Source organism: Zootermopsis nevadensis, unplaced genomic scaffold (assembly GCF_977971745.1).
Source record: "Zootermopsis nevadensis isolate Lab colony 2312 unplaced genomic scaffold, Znev_1.0 Znev_ptg000022l, whole genome shotgun sequence".
NCBI lineage: Eukaryota > Metazoa > Arthropoda > Insecta > Blattodea > Termopsidae > Zootermopsis > Zootermopsis nevadensis.
The window spans coordinates 10948336-10970851 of record NW_028259154.1 but is presented as its reverse complement, the minus strand read 5'-3'; the positions used below and the strand labels follow the sequence as shown (position 1 = coordinate 10970851).

The window sequence follows — 22516 nt, the reverse complement described above, 5'->3', positions numbered from 1 at the left end:
TATTAACAAGAAAATATGAAGTATTGAACATGATAAGGTTAAAGTGAGTTCTTATTGCAACTTAACTCATTTAATTAACATCCGATTCATTATATACAAAAAAAAAATTATCTTAAATGTTCAAAGTGTTCTCTTTGGGATTGTGCCGGCATTTGTTTCGTACAACAAGCCCTCCAAGTGGCCCCAAAGATAGTAATCACGTAAACGGTGAGGTCTGGCGATCTCGGTGGCCATGTCTGGGGTTTAGCAACTATAAAAACACTGGTGTAAATAATATCTTAGACGTCGACTGTAATGCTGGGGAGCTTCTTCAGAGGGTGTCTTCGGTGTTGCCATACATACTTTCAACACGACCCACCAAATAACATTTATTTAAAAAAATTGTTATCTCTGTAACTGTTTAACTTCGGACTGAGATATGCTTGATTATATAGACTGAAATTGACCCAAGGACCGTTTAATACAAGTTCGGCAGGAACATACAGGTACGATCTGTGTGTTCTGTTCATGGAATATACTGCCCAATGAGAATATTGAGTATAACACTTCGCGGGACATAAGAATTTATATGAAAAGCCGATCACGTCAGCCCAGACCTACAGGGTATGAAAATGGTTTCGGATTGCAGTATTCGCTATTCTATCCATGACTCCAAGCAAATTTTAGGTGTCAAAAAGTTGAAATAACAGGAACCAACAATTTGCCACCATTTTCATATATATATTATCACATACCCATACTTTATTCATATCCTGAAGATGGAGGCGGTAGGTTCATCCAAATCGTTGGTAATAACCTACAAGTCGTCGCCATAATCAAGATCAGAACCGCAATTGACACACATTTGAAATTTTTAAATTTTATACAGTATTTAGACATTTTCCCCTCCTTTCTTTAATTGAAATAAATATATCCCTCTTTAACTTACACGCAAATATAACTTCAGATTTTGTTAGTTATGAATTAAAAAACATGTTTGTCCAGTGGTTACACATGAAGACACGGTCTCCAGATAAGGAGGTAGGTTGCCTTCTAGCTTCAGAATTGTACGTAGAGTTATAACCCATTTTAATAAGAGGGTGTTGGAAAATAACTTACGTCGAATTTCCTGAAACGGTAGCTACATTGAATAGAAAGCGACCACCATTTTATTATGTTCCATTTTAAAATATAAATATCAACTATATCTCTTACTACACATATTTCAGTACTATTTTCTAAATCTCGTTAGTGTCGCGTACCTCAGACGTTCGGACTACTGCCATGTTGGTATTAATGGTAGGAAATTAGAAAACAATAAAACACAAGCTTCATACGATGCCTAGATGTATAATAAGTTCACCAAGTTTTATAAAAATCCGTTCATCGATGGAAGGTTACAGCCTAAATACACATTAATACGGTGATTCTATAAATGTTGCTTTCCATAGTAAGTAAAGAAGGTTGGAAGTGAATGTGGGTGGAACAAACATGGTGACTCCCGGTTTCGATAATGAGGTGTTATTCGAAGAAAAGATTAATATCTGTCGGTTGGCACAGAACGATTACTACTTACACCGCTCTAGCAGTTATTGCAGTAGCAGTGATACTCTGTGTAATCTCCAGTAATTGCACCACAGTCCCATCGCGCTGTATAAATATTGGTTTAAGACATCGCCAGAACACTCAAGTGGTAGAAATATGAACTGCTTGGGTTGTGAACGTACCGTCCGCTCTGTAGCACGATACATTGGATTGGAAACGAGGCGTTGGTATAGCAGGCGCAGAAGTTTTGGCCTGTGGTGAAGCTAGCGGAGCTGGCTGGCGGGCCTACACTGTGTACATGAGGTGGCACGGTCAGTGTATTTCTTTTGTTTGGGCGTTCAGTCCGATAAGCTCCTCGGTGCAGTCAGCATTACACTTTCGCAAAAGAGACTCGCTCCTAGCCTTTCCCTTGAAAATTTCACCGGCCAAAAAGTACTGCATTCAGTAGCTGCTCAGACTTCGTTCGGTTAATACCATGTGCAGTGAAATGGGAGTGATGCTGATAAAAGTGTCGTGGGTTGTTTCAAGTTGCTGTCCCAAAGTTAGACAGTAGGAATTATTGGAGAGAAGAGGGAACAGCCAGTTTAAGACAGGATACAAATCGGCTTCCTACCATGTAAGTCAAAGAAGTAACCACAGAATTAATTTCGGCTGCAAGGTTGTATCTTATCATGAGGATGAATACAAACACGAATGAAAGGACTGTATATTTGTTGCATATTTTGTAGCCAAACTTTTATGCATCTTCGGAGCTTGTTATAAAAGGATATTAATAAAATATCTTACTTACGAGATGCAGATCCTGGGATAGGCCCTACTATAATGATAAATGCCAAAAGTGTTTTGTCAAATTTCCCTGCCAATTAATCGTTCACAGTCGTACCACATTTTATTCGATGAAACGGAATAGTTTTATGCAGCCTTGTAAGATTTCCAAAAAATAGACGTACGTATAGACAAAGGAGGAATGTAAGGGTGGACCGGTTGGAAGGAAGGGGGGAGACTACAGGTGTGATAAACGTGAACGAAGAATTATACAGAAAACTTTCAGTGCTGAAAGCGAAAGCAGATATGATAATATAATGTGCGAGGCTGCTATATACATTTCCATTACAAGGTAACGTGGGATGAAGTCATGATAACACTACTTGTAGGTTATATAATTTGTCACAGAATCAAAATCAGAATGAATTCTTAATATAATTAGGACAATAAAGTATTTGAGAAAGTTTAGAAGTTTAAGTGCAAGGAATAAGAAACGAATTTGATTGAAAATTACTGTGTTCTGGAATGTTGCAACTTACAGTCTGGTAGAAGTTAGCCGATGTTTCAGAGGTCCTTGGTGATTCATCCTTAGGGCTTATGATTAAGGCAGCAAGGACCTCTGAAATGTCGATAAAATTCTGCCAGATTGCTCGGCGTCATAGTCCTCTGTGAGAACGTAAGAAATCTTACAAATATCAATTTGATTTACGATGAAAATTATAAAAAAACAACAACTTTCGGGAAATTATTATTATTCTTCAGTTAAAAGACATTTTATGTTCTACTTTCAAGGCACCAGAGCTTAATTAATATTTCCGGTCATTTTCCCAACAAAGCACACTGTGTTTGATAACATTTCTGTCAGGAAAATTATTGTACCAAAGAATGAATTCAATCGGCAGTGTATGGTGTTACATAAGGAATTTAGTTATTTGTACAGAGCACACAATGAGGTTAGGACAGCCAATTTAGCCAGTTACAGAATTTCTTCGGTCATTTATTGAGAAACACCTGTTTGGAAAACCAAAATAAAGAATGGGGGGACAAATGTTTAGTGAATCTTAGAGCTTTCTGTTATAAGGACGACGACCAGAGTTAACTGGTGAGTTATAGGTGAACATTTGGGTTATTATCTTTGGTTGACGGTGTTGTGAGTTTGGTGTTCGTAGCTTCCCCACTTTAAGACGTGAAGGCTGCGCGCCGTGGCCATATTGATGACGTCTCATAAAGTGTAGCGGCTTACGGAAATATAAATTTGAGCAATGTGAGTCGATAGAACTTCAGTACCAAGCGTTGTTTATGGGCTGTGTGTGTGGTATACGCTTCGATCGTTTGATAAATTCAGCCCGAATTATACAGTGTGTTTAGGAAATGTTTTACCTTTTAGGATCGATGCCTCGTTCTACAGGATAGAAACATAAGGAGTCTAACGTTTGTTCAGAATTAGCTGATTTCTTTGTGTTATTCACTTGACCGTTGACGTTCTGATAATTTCTGTTTCACTGACGGTCTGATCGTAATACTTCAGCTGTCCTCGAGTTCCGTTATACAAGGTCTGACCGTAATATGTTTAAAATACTCAACATAGGCCATATTCGGTGTGATCGGAACATTTCGTCTGTACTCGACGCAAGTTATGAAGAATTTCGTAATAACTTCTGGTTTAACAGTTTCTTTGCTGTGAAAACGGTGACGTTTAGACTAATTATTCCACGGCGGCAAGTATTCTATAAATGCAGCGTCCATGACGTCATTGTGCTTTTTATACATATTTCGATAAGGTTTCTAACTTTTACAAAGATCTGTATAGATGAAGATATATATACAGGGTGGGTGGAAAGTAAGTAGGCATTAAATAATCGCTATGCATTGGAAGTATAGACGTTATAACCACTTACTACTTACTTCCCACCCAACCTGTAGATTCTGGACAGGAAATTTTAAATCACAATTGCGCTTTACAGCCATATCATCCCGTGAGAATTCTTAGCTAAAGATTTACACAATTTTCCGCAACTCTCGTGCAGTATTGAATGAGAAATGTTTGCACGTGCAGTGCTGAAACGCTTGTTAAATGAACCGTTTCCCTTCCAGGTATGAAGGTCGTCTATTATTGCTTCTGAGGGCTTCCTCGTGTTCTGATTTGGGTTGGATGATGCGGGTAGCGTATGTACACACTGCCTCGCAGGCATATTCCACTTACAAATGTTTATATGTTCATACATAAGATGTCTGCGTCTTCATGACACGATCTTGTGGAAGACTTTCTGTGAGCAGGCAGATCGTTAAATGAAGCCCATATTCGCGTCTTTTGTTTCTCAGACTACTCAATAGATCTAGAAAACAATTTCTATTTGGTTATACACCAGACGCTGCGTGGTATATTTAATTATTTGTAAAGTTTGAACATGCCTTTGTACATAACTTTATGTTTTATTAAATAGAATTAAACAGAATTCATTCTGCCGATGATTTATTCTGATAAATGCCAACTGCAGTGAACGCCATTCCACTGTAGACAATCGACCTCGTACGGGTTTGAACTCAGCCCCTATTAAATTGGCTGCATTCGGTGAAGAACAATAGTTAATTGGTCCGGACACCGTCACTCCTTTGTTTCTTGAGCTCAAAAGCATTGTGTTGAGATAGGTCCGTGATTGTTTGGGCGTAACCGACAAGAATGTTGAAACTTATGTCCACCGCTGTACTTGTGGCCAGAAGTTTGGCAGATGGGGGTAGAATTCTGTTAATGTTCAGGTTACACCAGCTCTCTCACTCTCCCACAAAGCCACTTAGCTTCATTCACCGAGTGTGGTCTATATTAGAGTGCGTTTTTAAAAATGATGTTTGATTAGTGGGATTTGAAGTTCTCACGGCTGTGAGAACGAAGATGGCTGTCCTGTCTGGTAGACGTTTACCAACTTGTCCTGATGATGGAGGCAGCAAAGTACCTCTGAAATGATGGTAGATATCTTCAAGGGTATATGACGCTACAACCCAGAAGACAGCCATCTTCGTACTCACCTCCGTGAAAACCCAAATATTAGTTAGCCATCTTGGTATTTGATCAGATGTCTGAAAAATATGTATAACATTAATATACCAGAAAGACACTTAGCAGGTGACCATTTTGGAGACCTAAGCATAGATGGGAGAATATTAAAATGGACGCTAGAGAAGCAGGATGTTGGCTGGATTAAACTAGCTCAGGGTGTCTCCCATGATGGGATTAAAGTGGCTTAAAAGCGAGATGATTACTTGTCCAGCTGACGTTTCGAAGGAAACATTGCAACGTGGAACAAATTATTTTAATAGTCACAACGAATAAATGTTTTCGGACTTTGTGTGGTGAATTTCAGGGGTACAAAGGTTTTGATATTGAGTGGGGGTTAGACGTCGGTGTGCACTCTGCTGGGAAGTTAAGGATTAAGCGTCTTTAAAAATATATTCTTTAACAGTTGTAGATTGAACAGCGTCGTTAAATGTGCAATAACGTGAAAAAGTCCTCTTCTCGTATGTTCATTCAACGTTGTTAAAATGGACGAACGTAAGAAAGAAAGAAAATGGAGTAATTTCTACTGTTTTACTAAGAAATAATATATCATCTTCAATTTTCGTAGAGTTTAAGAGAATCCAGCTGAATAATCTTCAGATAAAACTGACGCTGCAGATCTGAGATCTTTATGGCCGTAATTGGTCGGTCTTGCACAAAAGAAGAGAATGCAGCAGGGTAATTAAGGCGTCTTCTTTGTTTCCAGCGTGGGAACTTAAGGCGCAGACAAACGAAACAAGTCTTTATAGCATCTGTTCTGGTAGGCGTAGTGGGGCGACAGCTGAACTCGAACCATTTTGCTGGCTTGTGTCACAAACAAGAATAGGATATTTTGTCGTCTGCATTTACTGTCGGACACATAAGCCAATCTAGACATCTTGGTGCTGAAGTACTTGTTAATTCTCTTCCGCGTTTTCTTACGAGGTGCGATCAGAAAATTTCCAGACTGTGTCAATAGAGGCCGAACCGGATGTAGTACGAGCTTCTGCCGCTAGGGGGTGCGGCCTGCATTCATAGTGAATCAATGTGCCAGCCGGCATCATCGAATTAGCATTTGTTTCTTAGTTACGGGCGTTTTCGTAGTGCATTACACCGACCCTCCTGCGATTTCGGAATGGCGGATTTTCATGAACAAATCAAATTTTGCCAAAGACTCGCCAAAACGGCTACGGAAACCTATGAAATGCTAAAGCAAGCATTTGGGGAGTCCGCAATGGGTCGTGCACAAACTTTTGTGTGGCATTCACGTTTTGAAAATGGCCGAACCTCTGTTGATGATGACGAGCGTTCTGGACGACCATCTTCGAGCACAACGCCCGAAAATGTTACGAAGATTCGGCAGGCCATTCACGAAGATCGACGTCGTACCATCAACGACTTGTGCGACATCGTTGGGATAGGCTATGGGACCTGTCAGCTGATTCTAAAGGAAGAACTCCACATGCGACGCATCCTGTCTGAGGACCAGAAGCAGAATCGACTTCTCGTTTGTCAGGAGCTCAAAGATCTTGCAAGAACCGACCCCAACTTCCTTTCTAAGCTCCGTGTGACTTCTTCCCCTTCCCAAAGATGAAAATTCAGCTAAAGGGAAGGATATTTGAGACGATAAAAGAGATTCAGGCAGAATCGCAGATGGTACTTGACAGGCTGATAAAGAAAGATTTCCAGGGATGCTTCCAGGCTTGGCAGCGGCGCTGGGATCGTTGTGTTCACTCCCAGGGGAACTAGTTGGAGGGTGATGGATGAATTTAATACCTGAGATAAGTGTACGGGTTTTTATACGCGCAGTCTGGAAACTTTCTGATCGCACTTCGTAGTGTTATGTTCTTTGTAGGTGGAGGCATTGTGTTAGGTGGGTCGTATGTCCAAGGAGACCTGTCAAATGATTAACGATTTGTAATTTCGGGTTTAATTCTTAATCTTTGAGGGTCTAATCTATTAACGCTGAACGGAAAGCAAGTGGATCGGAAAATGTCAAAATTTGAGCAGATGGATTCCGTTTCTCTGTAATCTCTCGCTGCTTATGGCGATCTAGATTTCAAAGACTACAAAGCGTCGAATGACTGATTGGTGATTAGAGAATTTGAAGGGTTCTGGAAGGAAGCGACCATGGCCTAATTTAAAATTCAGTTATAGAATATCTCGGTGGAGAGACCGATAAAATGGCTTCGAACGCAAGATACGCTTCTGACAGTACAAGACTCGTGTAGTTATTTGGAAACTTCATCATATCTTGTTACAGTTTTCGTACTAACACCAGAGCCAAGACCCTCGTTTACTTAATTTTCCATCACAAGTTAAGAGACCTGGAATATGGATCACGTTAAACGACACCGCTGTTTTCCTCAGCTGCAGTAACAGAGTTACAGTAGCCGTATCCAAATTCAACGCTTCAAGGTCACAACAAAACCGCGAAACTTTGCAACATAAGAGCGGAACATAGGCGATTGAAGACAGCTCAGAACTGGCAGCGTAGCAAAGTTAGCAACGCAGTGTTATTGATTTAAGGTGCGAGGTAGGGGGATGACGCCCTTCCATGACCTTAAACCATGCAATTTTATGACGACGACTGTGATGAGGTTGATTATATGACGCTGACTACAACTGGAATCGAACACAGGAGCTGATGGTGACAGCACGATGATCTTTGGGCATAGAGAATTTTTGGTTAAATATTCAGCGAATAAGCCTGTTTTTTTTGGAGTTTTTCTTGTCTCATTTCTTTCTTACCTTTGTTTTTTACCTTCATCTTTAATTCTTAGTTTTTTTGTTTATTTTATTTCATCCTTTCTTTCTATTTTATTTTTCATATTTTAATTTATTTTCATTTCCAGCTGTTACTTTTAGTGAATAAAATTCCATGTTTGGGTTTCATTCTTTTCGTGTCTTTTGGACTTAACTTCTGTTTGTCTCCAGGCTTCAAATTTATTTTCATTCCTTTTTTCTAACTTATCTTTGTGCTTCCGTCCTCTGTTTTTTCGCTTTGTGCTTTGAAGTATTTTTTAATTTCTCTTCATAATAATAATAACACACTGCCCTGTGTGTGGTTCTCCGACTCGTGAAAGTATAAAGCGACACGGCCTAAATCCCCTTGTCTCATGTCGACGCACTCTGATGGCTTGTTCATACGTTATTCAACGAAACATTGTAGAATGAGACACGATGTTAATGTGGAGGTGTGGACTGAATTTCGCTGGTTCAGGATACGGATTTGTAATTTTGTATTCAGCGACTGCAACGGATTCCTTGATAGCTGCTTAAGAACCAGCAGTTTAAGTGATCTTACTACCTAAAAGCGACAGTACGTCTGCGGTTATCCGTTACACTTGAAAGTTGCAGAATACTTTTTTCGTCTAATTTGTCATTTAGACTCTGTCCTAGGAGCCATACGCATTCAGACAGAAACGCAAAGTTGTGCCGTGCCGCAGCTGGACTGACAGCTGTTTTTGTCTGGAGTGACAGACAGGTTTACCTTGGAAATGTGTATGCAGTTATCTTCACATTAAAACCTGGGATCGTTTCGGAAATACGGAATAATCACAGAACGTAGAAGAACTGATTATCCTTACACTGAAGAACTAACTGCTCCTACACAAAATAACTATTTCTTCATATAAGAAGTGACTATTATTCCTGCACAGAAGAACTAACTGTTCCTACGCAGAAGAACCAACTGTTCCTACACAAAATAACTATTTCTTCATATAAGAAGTGACTGCTACTCCTGCATTGAAGAACTAACTGCTCCTACACAAAAGGAACTAACTCTTCGCGGAAGAATTAACTGTTATTCCTGTACAGAAAAACTAACTGTTATTACACAAAGGAACTAACTCTTCACAGAAGTCATTGTTATTCCTGCACTGAAGAACTAACTGTTTCTACATAAAATAACCACTTCTTCCCAGAGGAATTGACTGTTATTCCTGCACAGAAGAACTAACTGTTCCAACGAAGAAGAACCAATTGTTCCTACACAAAATAACTAACTCTTCACAGAAGTCATTGTTATTCCTGCATTGAAGAACTAACTGCTCCTAAACAAAAGAACTACCTCTTCACAGAAGAAGTAACAGCTATTTCTGCACAGAAGAACCAATTGTCCCTCGACAGACGAACTAACTAGACGTACATCATTATCCTTGAACAGATAGTCAGCTGATGATAAAATTCTTTGTTATAGAACTTAAAGGTTCCTTGTAGTGTTCACAGTACCTTCCATTGGATTCTTTGATACTTCCAGCCTATTTCTGAAGCATTTTAATACTATTATCCGTTCATATACGCCTGTGTCTCCAAGTGAGCTCCTCTTTCGACGTGTTATCGGCCAGCACGTGCTCTCTGTCATTAGTAGAGATCAAAATACCAGAAAACAACCAGCATCATGTGTGTGCGTGTGTTCCATTCGAGTGCCTCGTGCAACGTGAACTTAGGCCGCTCTCGCGCGGCTATTTCACGGCTGTGAGCTCGGCCCTCATCCAGAAAAAGTGCGTTGTTATGCTCTACGAGGCGCGGCCTAAATCTACCCCTGTTCCTGGTGGGATAACTCCGCACGTTCTACTTGAAAGCCTTGTGATCGCCATCATACATAACGCTCTGTACAGCTGACGGTATTCAAAGCCGGGCGCCCAGAAAGCAGATCGTTGAAGCGCTGTATTAATTTCAGTTAGGGGCGGACTTCGCCATTATCTGGTCTGACGAGACTGTTTGCGCATGCGCATGACTTACGTCTGTTGTTTACATGATTTTAGAGTGAATTTGTGTTCGGATGTGGTAACAGTCTGCTCCACTCTGTTAACGGTTTATGAGATCCTGAAATTATAAAAATTACGTCGTGTGTATTTTAATAATATATATAAACGTGTATGAGTATATGCAAAAATTCTGCCTTAGTTTCGTTTAAAAAAATTTTAGGGTGTAACGTAAAGAAAATTGCCAGATATCAGCTCTTAATGTATATGATAATACTCCCTAGTTTTAAATTGAATATAGACCTGATTCTGTTAATTTATTTACACAATGTAAGAAAAATACTACAATATTTTATTTAAATTAATTATTATATTTGTTTACATCGAATGCTCGATATGGAACATAAGATGATATTTTAATCATTTTAATTATCTTATCTTACTATTTTATTGTGATTTGACGGTAAACAAATATAATAATTATTTTAATTAATATCACAATATGACGCAACTATACTATCTCTTATTTTATTTAAGTATATCTTCCAAACCCTTTCCTATTTATATTTTGCAATTATCTTACCCGAAAATACTTAATTTTTGCAGTAATTTTTAAGTCAGCAACCAAAGAACGTATTTTAGAACGATTAGCCAATGTGTGTTTTATTGCTACTTGTAATATCGGCAGATGAGTCTGTAACATGTGATAAATGTGAGTGTATCCGTTGACACGTTTAACTGATTGCCAGCAGACCGTGTAATATTGATGCCAAGGGGAGTCTCCTCCACACGCAACTCTGAATCCGGCGAGAAAACCGAGATTGTTGTTACCATGGCTGCCGCCATTGAATGATGCTTAGTAGGAGCACTTTAACAGATTTCTTTAATGAGTTTTGTAATTAGTGAGATTCTAGAGCTGATCGTCAGCTTTCAGAGGTCTAGTGATTTCCACGAGAAAATCGTCTGCAAAGCGATGATTATTTTTGACAGTATTGTATCAACTGCAGTGGTTTTTGACAGTATTATATCAACTGCAGTGTTTTTTATAGTATTGTATCAGCTGCAGTGCTTTTTTATAGTATTGTATCAGCTGGAGTGGTTTTTTGACAGTATTGTATCAACTGCAGTGCTTTTTGACAGTATTGTATCAACTGCAGTGTTTTTTATATTATTGTATCAGCTGCAGTGCTTTTTTATAGTATTTTATCAACTGCAGTGGTTTTTATAGTATTGTATCAACTGCAGTGGATTTTTGACAGTATTGTATCAACTGCAGTGGTTTTTGACAGTATTGTATCAACTGCAGTGTTTTTTATAGTATTGTATCAGCTGGAGTGGTTTTTTATAGTATTGTATCAGCTGCAGTGGATTTTTGACAGTATTGTATCAGCTGCAGTGGTTTTTTGACAGTATTGTATCAGCAGCAGTGGATTTATGACAGTATTGTATCAACTGTAGTGGTTTTTATAGTATTGTATCAGCTGCAGTGGATTTTTGACAGTATTGTATCAGCTGCAGTGGATTTTTGACAGTATTGTAATAGCTGCAGTGATTCTTTTACAGTATTTTATCAACTGCAGTTGTTTCGAAAGCTGCAGCAGAGAATACGTAAATTAACATTCCCTTGTTCTTTTGTTTCAGGTAAGTGACGTCATTTATCCGCTGTGTGGGTGAGTAGTAAGTCCATAAATAGAGAAATGTTTCCTTTTTTATGACTTGGAAAACGTTAGAAGTGTAAAAGCCTATAATTCGACCGATCGTTTGCAATCGAGACTGTAAAATCAGTTTGTTTTTAGCAGGCTGTGCAAAAGTCACGTTTATGAATGTTGTCGTTTTCAAATGGAATGTGAACGATCATTTAATTACTTTTAAACGTATTTAGTATCCACAGATATTTCTATTTACGATTTCGAGTATAGTCCAGAAATTTGCTGATTTTCAAAGTGGCGAACCTGAACGCCATATAAGCCTTACATATCATGAATTATTCTAAAAAATGAATTTCAATTTATATATGAGGAAGTTAACTCAAAAAACTGAGATATCAGGTTCACACGACAGTAAGTCTGAAGATGGCTGTCTTCTGGGTTGTTGCGCCGTGTAGTGTGGCAGAAGTTTACCGACGTTTCTGACGTCCTTACTGACTCTGTTATCAGGACTAAATTCACTGTTAATAGAGGAAGTATCTCTGAAACGCCTGTAAACATATACCAGACTACACGTCGAAACGTCACAAGAAACAGTCTTCTTAACGCAGGTGGATCACTAAGTTTTATAAGATCTGATTTCTGTTTCTGTCCAATCGATTTGCATAGATGAAGGCGTTTGAAGCAAATTTTGTGTCTAGTACTATTTGTTTATAAATCTCTGCTACTAAAATTATCAGTTTTTGAATATGAGATAAACAGTAAGATTCTTTCTCAAGACGTATGTCCACATAGCATATATGAACACTCTTGCATGTGTACTGTCCAGCTGTTGCCATCTTGTCATTAATTGTGTCACATTTTGACCGCAACGTCAGCTGTTACAAGTGATTAAGGCTCTCAGATCTCGAGCACAAGGTGTCGCTGTAAACCCCACCCACAAGACTGTCATCTTGTAAATGTATAGCTCATCTGCAAGGCTTGCATAAGCTTTGAATTCTTAGTCCACTTCCATGGATTGAAACTACAAAATTATCCTCGGTTTACTGTATAATGTTTATTGCAAGATTTTTCAAACAGTGGCAAGTAAACAGAGATTAAGTAACAGGGAAATTAAAAAATTGTCAGTGGAACCACGGTTCCGGAGAATTAGACGTAAATACGTCTATATGGAAAGGAAGTTTATGTATTGGCTTTATTCTAAATATTTCCTTTATACCTGCTTTACAATTGAGATAAGTTTGATTAAGACATTGCTTATTTAACTTGAATTAGTTACGCTTAAGATGGGTCTGTGGTAGCTGAATGTAATGTAACGTAATGTAATCTAATGAAATGTAATGTAAGGTAATGTAATGTAATGTTTTATAGGTAACAACAATGCCGAGTAAACAGATGACGTTTCCTAGGTAACAAAAATGCTTGAATACTTAACTTGAATTAGTTACGTTTAAGATGGGTCTGTGGTAGATGAATGTAATGTAAAGTAATGTAATTTTATGTAATGTAACGTTTCCTAGGTAACATAACAATGAAGTTACACTTTTTCATAACACTTTTTTGCCGAATGGCCCTTCCTCATAGACGCATTTACGTAAAAAAATTGAATAATGAGTAACTCTGTTACTTATTCGGATCATATAATATTGTAAATATTCATGAAGTAAGTAGTTTGTGATGTAGTTGAAATGAGGGAAAAATGAAATGCATACTTAATTTCAATGGTAATACTTCTTCGAAATGTTTGAAAAAACCAAAATTCATGATGGTATTAGAATGGATGTATAGGAAGCAGTATTTTATAACATGAATTAGATTGAAGTGGCTAAAACGTATTTAGGGTTTACTTTCTCCGTGAAAGGTGTGTAACTGCCTTTTTGCAATATCGGCGTTAGACAAGGCACAACAGAACGTGCTTCGTCCATAGTCACAAACGAATGCCAATTAGTGAGTTTGGAGCAGGATGTCAAGGCACGAGGGTAATGTTCCGAGCACACTTGCGCTTTGAGAGCGTTGGTGTAAGCGAAGCACTAATGGGAGAAAATACTGTGCTTATCACATTGTTCAGGACAGCGACGATAAAAGTGACTCAGAAAATGTTTCTTTGAAATCGGCTGTGAAAAGGGTTTTTAAATTTCATTTCAATAACGCTGGAAATAGTTTATTTGCTGGAAAATATACGAAATGGAATAAAGAAAATATTAGACTATACTATTTATGCAGTGGAGGGATACTGACTTTTTCACATCATTTAAAATACAGCACAGTTCATAAAATCAAAATATTAGTTAATAATTATTAAGGGCTGGATAAGAAGGACGTGCGTTGCGTAATTTGTATTAACGTAAGACCTTACGTAGAACCGAAGAATTAATGTAAAGGAAATCCGTCAGTAGATTCGTTTAGTTAAATTACATTTACTAGTTTAATTCTTTCCCAGAATTTCTTAAGTTTTCTGCCCACAACTTCGTAAGTGAAATCGTAAACTATTGATTTCTTAGCGACACTGCATATCGTCGTTAAGAAAGGATGTGACGTCAGTCAAATACCGTTCGATTCTTTGTCGACTTCTAAAGGGTTTCACAAGATTTTACCGAATTTTTATCTACTTCTGTTTGCTGTCATTTAATAAAGAAAATTAGAAAATGTACGCATACCGTCGAGCGTCATAGTTATTAAGTGAAATACACGGATCTGACAATTGTGTTTGGTATAGTGTGGAGTGTCTGAGCATTCTAAATCTGAGTACAGATTGGAGGCTTTACGGTTCTCAGTGGGTGGGAGGCTGAGTGATCCTAATGATGGCGAATAGGTAACATCTCTTAGACCAGAGTTTCCCGAACTTTTTTGTTCGCGATTCAGCATTTCAAAATTATTCCTCCTGATGACCCATGGTTTATCAATTATAGGCAAATTAGAAAGTCTGTTCTGTAAATATACTAGAATTATATTTTATTAATTGTTTTGCGAAGTTTACAACAACAAAAGCAAATCGTAGTGACTAAATTAACAACAATGTGAACTTTTTCAGGTTCTGATTTTAGCAACTTGACTCATCAAAAGTCCTCGCGACCCATGGTTTGGGAACCCCTGTCATAGTCTCTGTATGAGGTATTCGGAATTATCACCTTCAGCTTACTATTGTCCCAGTGATTAAAGTATTATAAAGGCAAATACTTCAACTTTAGTGATCATTTAACAAGACTAACTACTTTTCGTACTTAGACAGATCTCAGCTGGTGTTATCACACTTGTAAAGTGCCTTGTGGAGACTGCCCGCCCGACAGTAGTGTAGGAGAAGTTGCCGCCCCAGCACGGCGACTTATCCGGCTTTAGGTCCAAGCAGTTACAATGTTGACGCCTGTTAACAATCTTATTATTGCAGAACTGTGTTTCTGTGCTTAATAAAAGCCTTATTAATGAACTGTATGTACAAATAAAGTGAACGCATAATAGGAGACCGTATTCGACTATCCGTTTGTATGATTTAAGTTTAGGCGTACGTTTCTTAAAAGTTAATTTGGATTAAGTGTTTTTAATATGGTTCATATTTAACGAAAGAAAGAAATATTCAAACCTTTATGCACTGTGATATTCGTACTGTTCTTTAGTTTTGTCCGCAATGGGATTTTGTCTGTAGTAAATTAACATTAATGATGCATGATGCAAAATGGCATTTCGTATTGAAGCAAACGTTGCTACTCGCATCTTAGTCTTTTCCTCGTACACAGAATATAGTAAAAATATGATTCAGTGTAAAATGGAACACCCACGGCGACAAATTGATAGTTTAGGATACTGAGATGTGTTTGAAACGACAGCGTACAGAAATCTGATACTCGTCGTAGTACAGAGAGGAACAATTTTGTTGTAGTGCTTAAAGTTGTCACTGTCACATTACAGTTTCTAGCTAGTTAATATGGGGCTTCAAAATTATTTCGCTCATAATTTTACTGTACATTAAAATGAAAGGGATTATCTGACGTTTGCATGCTCTGGGATCTAGCGGCAAATCGCGTCAGATCTGTAACTTAATATATTCCAGACATTTACTGTCATTGTGGAACCCGAAGGCTTGTTGCCGTCTTTAATATTCGCTGTTTTAATCTTATCATGAGATTCATTTCAGTTCACTTTTCACATCGAATTTCGCAGCCGACTTTATATCGCCGTGGTTAGTATTAGATACGCCTCTGATTCAATTCTCGGCACGAAGACCGGATATTTTGAAATGTTCTTGATTTTATTCAGTCTTTCCAGGAAACTGTTGGAGTAAGATATCGAAAGCCGCCAGCTTAACTTTCTTCCAAATTAATTATTCGACCTATAATTGAGACTTGCTACTAACAGCGGTGTTAAATAAACCACAAATACATAACTATTTGTATGTAAGACTTGATGACGGAGGCAGTATGACCTCTGAAACGTTGGTTAACATTGACCAGACTACACAGCGCAATAACCCAGAAGACAGAAATCTACATAACTATTTGTTACGGATCTATCTTAATGTTATCATTTTCATTGTCATGTCAGAGTAATCTCTTTGCATAACTACGGTATTTATTGAACCATTTAGTTAATTTTTAGCTTTGTTTTATTTCTGATTTTAACATAAACGCCTGCTTGTAGTTCGTATGTGGGTCTATGTTTTATAAAATTTAAATTTAGAGATAAATTATACAAATTCCTAAGAAAAGGTAGGAAGATATTTCCAGTTGAAGTAATGAAAAATCCCGTCATGGTCACTAGGCCCACGTGAAATGTTAATAACTGTATCAAGAATGGCTTGGATAAATTAATATTTTTATTTTGAAGATTTCTGTCTTCTGGGTTGTTGCGCTGTGTATTCTGGTCGATGTTAACCAACGTTTTGGATGTCATACTGCCTCCGTCATCAGGGCAATTAGTATGAAGATTTCTGTCTTCTGGGTTATTGCGCTGTGTATTCTGGTAGATGTTTGCCAACGATTCATCGCCCTGATGACTGAGGCAGTATGACCTCTGAAACGTTGGTAGACGCCTACCAGAATACACAGTGCATCAACCCAGAAGACAGAAATCTTCATACTCATCGCCCTGATGACGGAGGCAGTATGACCTCTGAAACGTTGGTAGACGCCTACCAGAATACACAGTGCATCAACCCAGAAGACAGAAATCTTCATACTCATCGCCCTGATAACGAAGGCAGTATGATCTCTGAAACGTTAGTTAACATCGACCAGACTACACAGCGCAACAACCCAGAAGACAGAAATCTTCATACTCATCGCCCTGATGACGGAGGCAGTATGACCTCTGAAACGTTGGTAGACGCCTACCAGAATACACAGTGCATCAACCCAGAAGACAGAAATCTTCATACTCTGATGACGGAGGCAGTATGACCTCTGAAACGTTGGTAAACATGGACCAGACTACACAGCGCAACAACCCAGAAGACGGAAATCTTCATACTGACCGGTGTGAAAACCTCAAATCATACATATTTTAATTTTCTTACATACTAGAAAATGAACAAGAAAATTTTGCGACATTTCGCAGTTTCTGGAACGCTCATACATTTGTCAACGCATTGTAAATTTCACGTGGACGTGGTTTTGAGCACAGAACAACCCAATCCAACAACGTAACTACTTCAAGCGACTGACATGCTACTGAAACTCGATTTTGTACTGGTTAAGCAAGGTTTTATTTTCCATGCAAACCGGAAGTAGCGTCAAACCTGATTAGTGATGATGTGACGTCACTCAGCTTCCTCTGCTTTCCTTGTCAATCGCGTTAGCACTCTGGATTCACCTACTTTGTTTGTTTCCGACGTGTGTGCGAGACAAGACGATGAAATGTAAGAGCGCTGACGGATGAGGTTTCGTGATCCACTTTCTGAATGAGGCTCGCAGGACAACCATTTGTATCCGTCTGTCGTGCCTCAAACTTCTGATTATTTTTAAAACTGCGAACCGCCCGTCTAGAAGTTCTGTATGCATAACTTCAGAGTTTACTTGGTGATGATGAATTGTTTGTAGGATTTTTTTTAAATACGCGCCGTTAACAGACTGTGTTATGCTATCTTTCTTGAGTAGAAGCTTAGATGATAAACAAATGCTTTACGGATATTTCGGTTTTATTTTCTAACCCGAGATTTCATTGCGGTTTCTTGAGCCAGTTTAATCTACCTCTGACATCTATGTTTCTCTTCAACATATTTCCACCTGCGGCTACGTCATTGAAGTGGCCTGTTCACTAGACGTTTTACGACCAAATTACTTTTTGAATTTGTCATTCTCACCCATGCAACATGACCTGTCCTCATTATATTTGCACAAAATTTAAAGACACAAGATAAGCCTTTTGATAATGTTGAGGCATTGCCTGTCGTAATTCTGACAGGACTAGAGCAGAGTTTTGTCCCATCAGCTGCCTCTTACAGCTGACAAAATTAAACCCCGTGATTAATAATTGATGCAGCCAATTAGATCCTACCTCTCTATTGCAACGAGGCCTGTTGATTGGTCAGCAATGCTTTGTGGAATTGCATGCGTCCATCAGTCTGTCTGTTCGTCGTTTGCATGACAAAATAATCGACTTGAATTATTAACCTAACTAAATAGCTTTACCTGCTTGCATAGGCATGAATTTTTTTTCTTCTGAATCTTGAGTGCAGAATAGAGATTCGATGTTTCATTAAAAGTTTTGATAAAATTGTTGTCGAACTGGCGGATATTTTTCGATATATTCTTTCATCTTAGTTTAAAAACCACACAGCGTTTTAGAAACTGGCAGTCTTTCCGTTAAGATGTGAGTATGTTAATTATTAGATTGAAATTATCATTTTAAAATCGACTCAACTTATTAAATTGCTCACCTGATAACAGAAGCAAAATCTCGTTACGAAACTTTATGTGATTTTTAAATAAATATGAAAGAAACTGTTCGAGGATATTAATCGTGTTCTTGTTCATAATATTATGGAGAATCGTTTCTGATCTGATCTTACCTGAGAGAGATGATGTATCAGATGATTAGAGAAAATTACACGGTATAGAGAATCACACTTTGTCGCCTTCGATTAGTTTTGTTAAGGTTGTTAAATGAAGCCAAATTAATTGATATCATGTAGAAAGCTTTGATAAAAATAAATGCAATTTTGGTTGTGAGACTTCAAAATAAAGAAATCATTTTAAATATGTAAGAGCTGATGCAAGTATAATATTAAAAAGGAGTCTTTAAATAGAAGGATATGCGGGTTTCATTGAACTGAGTTACTACGATATAAAGTTTTGACGACGACTAAGTATAATAAATTATTCTCGGATTTCCAGGACGAGGAAGATGATTCTCGAAACGTTGGTGTTTTCGCCATTAAAACACCTTACACGGCTGGTAGCCCGAGACAAATTAATTAAACTGAATTACTATTTTCTCACTTATTCACTAACTAACTAACTCTTTGGCTCGACACTCCTTGAAAGATCTTGACCGTCTGACGTCTATAATCGACTTAGACATTTGGTAGGGTTCCTTGGACGAGTAATCAGACCTTCGCAAGGCCTCTATGTACACAGGACAGCACAACACAAAAAGATAAATTTCCACGCCTTGAGCAGTGTTCGAACTCATGATCCGGTGATAGGGGAGATGAAGGCCCGCTCCTTTCACGGCTACTGTAACCGGCATTTGATTACTCAAGCGTATTAAATATAAATAATAAACATAACCTAGTGATTTACGGTGCCTGAGGATGGCAGTACCCGAAGTTCGCATCGGGGAAATACGTACATGCATACAAGGATAGGGTAAACGCATTCTGAAAAGATGTCTGTTTCGAGATGACACACAGATGGGAGAGAATAATTGAACTTCATTTTGAAAACGTAGCATCTGTGATTATGAAAAATTAACTCGTGATATGGCACCATTGGGACTTTTGTGGCGAAAGTAATAAAGTCTCTTGTGTCGTAAGAGGAATGTCTTGTTCTTACGGAACTCTGGAAGTGTTTATAAAACTCGGGCGGTTTGCTCCTGCAGCTACATTCATAAAGCAGGCAAGCACGGAACATGGTCGCCGCTTCTAAACAAATTGACAATAATCCCTTGGGGTCCAAGTACATGGTGGCCCGGGATTCACTTGCAAATGAGATAAATTAAACAGAGGCTGCAGTAATCTCTTTAAAGGGACACTGCTACCGCAAAGTGTTGATCTGGTATTAAGTGTGAAGTAAATAATGGTATACCTTACCTATGGTCTTTGCGTTTTGAAATTCTAGACGGGACGGGCACTCGTTTTAAACCTGATACGGTCTCCGAAAGGCATTTTATGGCCGGTAGGGAAAGATTTGAAGGGGCATCTCTGATTTTCTTGGTTTCATTTGACGGATGAGCCATACGATTTCAGAGGGATTTATAGGTCTTACCACCATTTGTGTGGGAAATCTGAAGAACTCGTCTTGGAAGAAATTTTTATGGTCTGGGTGGCCTTACCTATGGACATGTCTGATGTTTATAAAGTTACGTGCCTCAAGGAAGAGAGCTCTTTGTCAGTATGAAGAATCCCACTGGAAGAAAACGTTATATAGTTATATACGTGGCTCAGAAATTGACGGTAATGAAAACTGCATATAAAAGAGTGATTATGAAATCATAGGTAGACAACATAGAAAGCTAGATTATTGTTATATTTTTTTACCTTGTCCATTGTCTCATTAACATCATTCAACATTTAAATGTATTGACAAATATTTTCAAAACTGTTTGGTATAGAGTTTATTAAAATTTCGGTCAGCAGTTCTCGATTTGCGTTATGTGCAGAATTACGGACTGACGGGCTATTACAGGACAAGTCAATTCCGGTGAATCGCCCTGATGACGGAGGCAGTATGACCTCTGAAACGTTGGTAAACATCGACCAGACTACACAGCGCAACAACCCAGAAGACAGAAATCTTCATACTCATCGCCCTGATGACGGAGGCAGTATGACCTCTGAAACGTTGGTAAACATCGACCAGACTACACAGCGCAACAACCCAGAAGACAGAAATCTTCATACTCATCGCCCTGATGACGGAGGCAGTATGACCTCTGAAACGTTGGTTAACATCGACCAGACTACACAGCGCAAGAACCCAGAAGACAGAAATCTTCATACTCATCGCCCTGATGACGGAGGCAGTATGACCTCTGAAACGTTGGTAAACATCGACCAGACTACACAGCACAACAACCCAGAAGACAGAAATCTTCATACTCATCGCCCTGATGATGGAGGCAGTATGACCTCTGAAACGTTGGTAAACATCGACCAGACTACACAGCGCAAGAACCCAGAAGACAGAAATCTTCATACTCATCGCCCTGATGATGGAGGCAGTATGACCTCTGAAACGTTGGTTAACATCGACCAGACTACACAGCGCAAGAACCCAGAAGACAGAAATCTTCATACTCTGATGACGGAGGCAGTTTGACCTCTGAAACTTTGGTAAACATCGACCAGACTACACAGCGCAACAACCCAGAAGACAGAAATCTTCATACTCATCGCCCTGATGATGGAGGCAGTATGACCTCTGAAACGTTGGTAAACTTCTACCAGATTACACAGCGCAACAACCCAGAAGACAGAAATCTTCATACTCTGATGACGGAGGCAGTTTGACCTCTGAAACTTTGGTAAACAGCTACCAGACTACACAGCGCAACAACCCAGAACTCAGAAACCTTGTGATGGATGTTTTCAGCAGTAGTCAAATTTTGTTGCTTGCCGTGGTCTGCGTTGTTGGTTGGCGGTCTCGCATTCCTAGTACGTTAAAACAAGCTGCTGATAATTATGGACTGGAGCTTTATTAGGTAAATGGAGTCGAAAAGTGAAGAGCTTTGTGTCACCGACAGTTGGCCGGCCTGTTCGTTGCCTGGAAACTCCATACTTTGATTGGTTCCGACGCGAATGAACTCAAACTGCTGACAAAAAGCGATTCGTTGTCGACTGATTGGCTAATTGGCTAGCCTCTTGGCTGACGATCGGTGTAACAAAGTTACAGAGTAATGACTGACTACTCCTATGTCCTGTAGTCTACGAGTTTTAGCATTTCATATCAAATAAACTTGCGTTTCTCTCGGAACGTTCTAGGAGCATTTACCAGCTTCGTATTTACAAGAATCTTTCGACATGTTTTTCTGTCCGCTTAGAACAACACGAGAACTATTAAACGGATTGTAATTAAATTTGATATTTGGAAGTTTTTCTGTAATTTGTCAACAAATTCTAATTTTGTTTAAAATTGGGAAAAATAACGGAAAGTTATATGAAAATTTTCATATGTTTTTACGCACCGAAGCCATCTTGAAAGTAGCAGTCTGATAGAAAGTCAAAACAAACAGCCTGTCGTAACTTTTTAAGATTTTTAACTGTCTGTGTAATAACCGGATCGGATTTTCATTGAACGGAGTTCTAAAACGTGTGAACACATTTTAGTTTTGGTTAGAATCGGACTACAGTAATGGACGTTTTACGCGAGGAACCGTGAACTACATGCGTTTTTGCTCGCATGTCTATAGTAATTTAGTATTTGTTGGAATAGAATTATGGAGGCGAATGAAAGATACATTTCGTGCCCTAAATATTTTTCCGAATGACACGTCGATTTTCGAGATAATTGAAGAGGATATTTTCCATACGTTATGTCGTTAACTCCACAACTTTCAGACTACTTTTAATAAAATTCTACACTGTAGGGCCTTGCTCGTCTGCCTCACATGTTTTACGTAGTTTGTATGGGCATATAAAAAGTTTGTATTCAATTAAAATTTGAAAGCAGTAGCACATTTTACGCTTC

At 38.6% G+C, this 22516-nt stretch overlaps 1 protein-coding gene across 9 annotated transcripts in view; it reads left to right on the top strand.

The window, feature by feature from the left end:
* sns (nephrin adhesion molecule sticks and stones) overlaps positions 1–22516 on the top strand; it is a 436207-nt gene that overhangs the window by 119986 nt on the left and 293705 nt on the right. For 2 of the 9 annotated variants that reach the window (XM_087353862.1, XM_087353863.1), the window contains exon 1: positions 1748–2140. The exons of the other annotated variants lie outside the window; for them this stretch is intronic. The gene's annotated coding sequence lies outside the window, so the exon portion shown is untranslated. Of the gene's footprint in view, positions 1–1747; positions 2141–22516 lie in introns of those variants that run through there. 9 annotated transcript variants of the gene reach the window in all.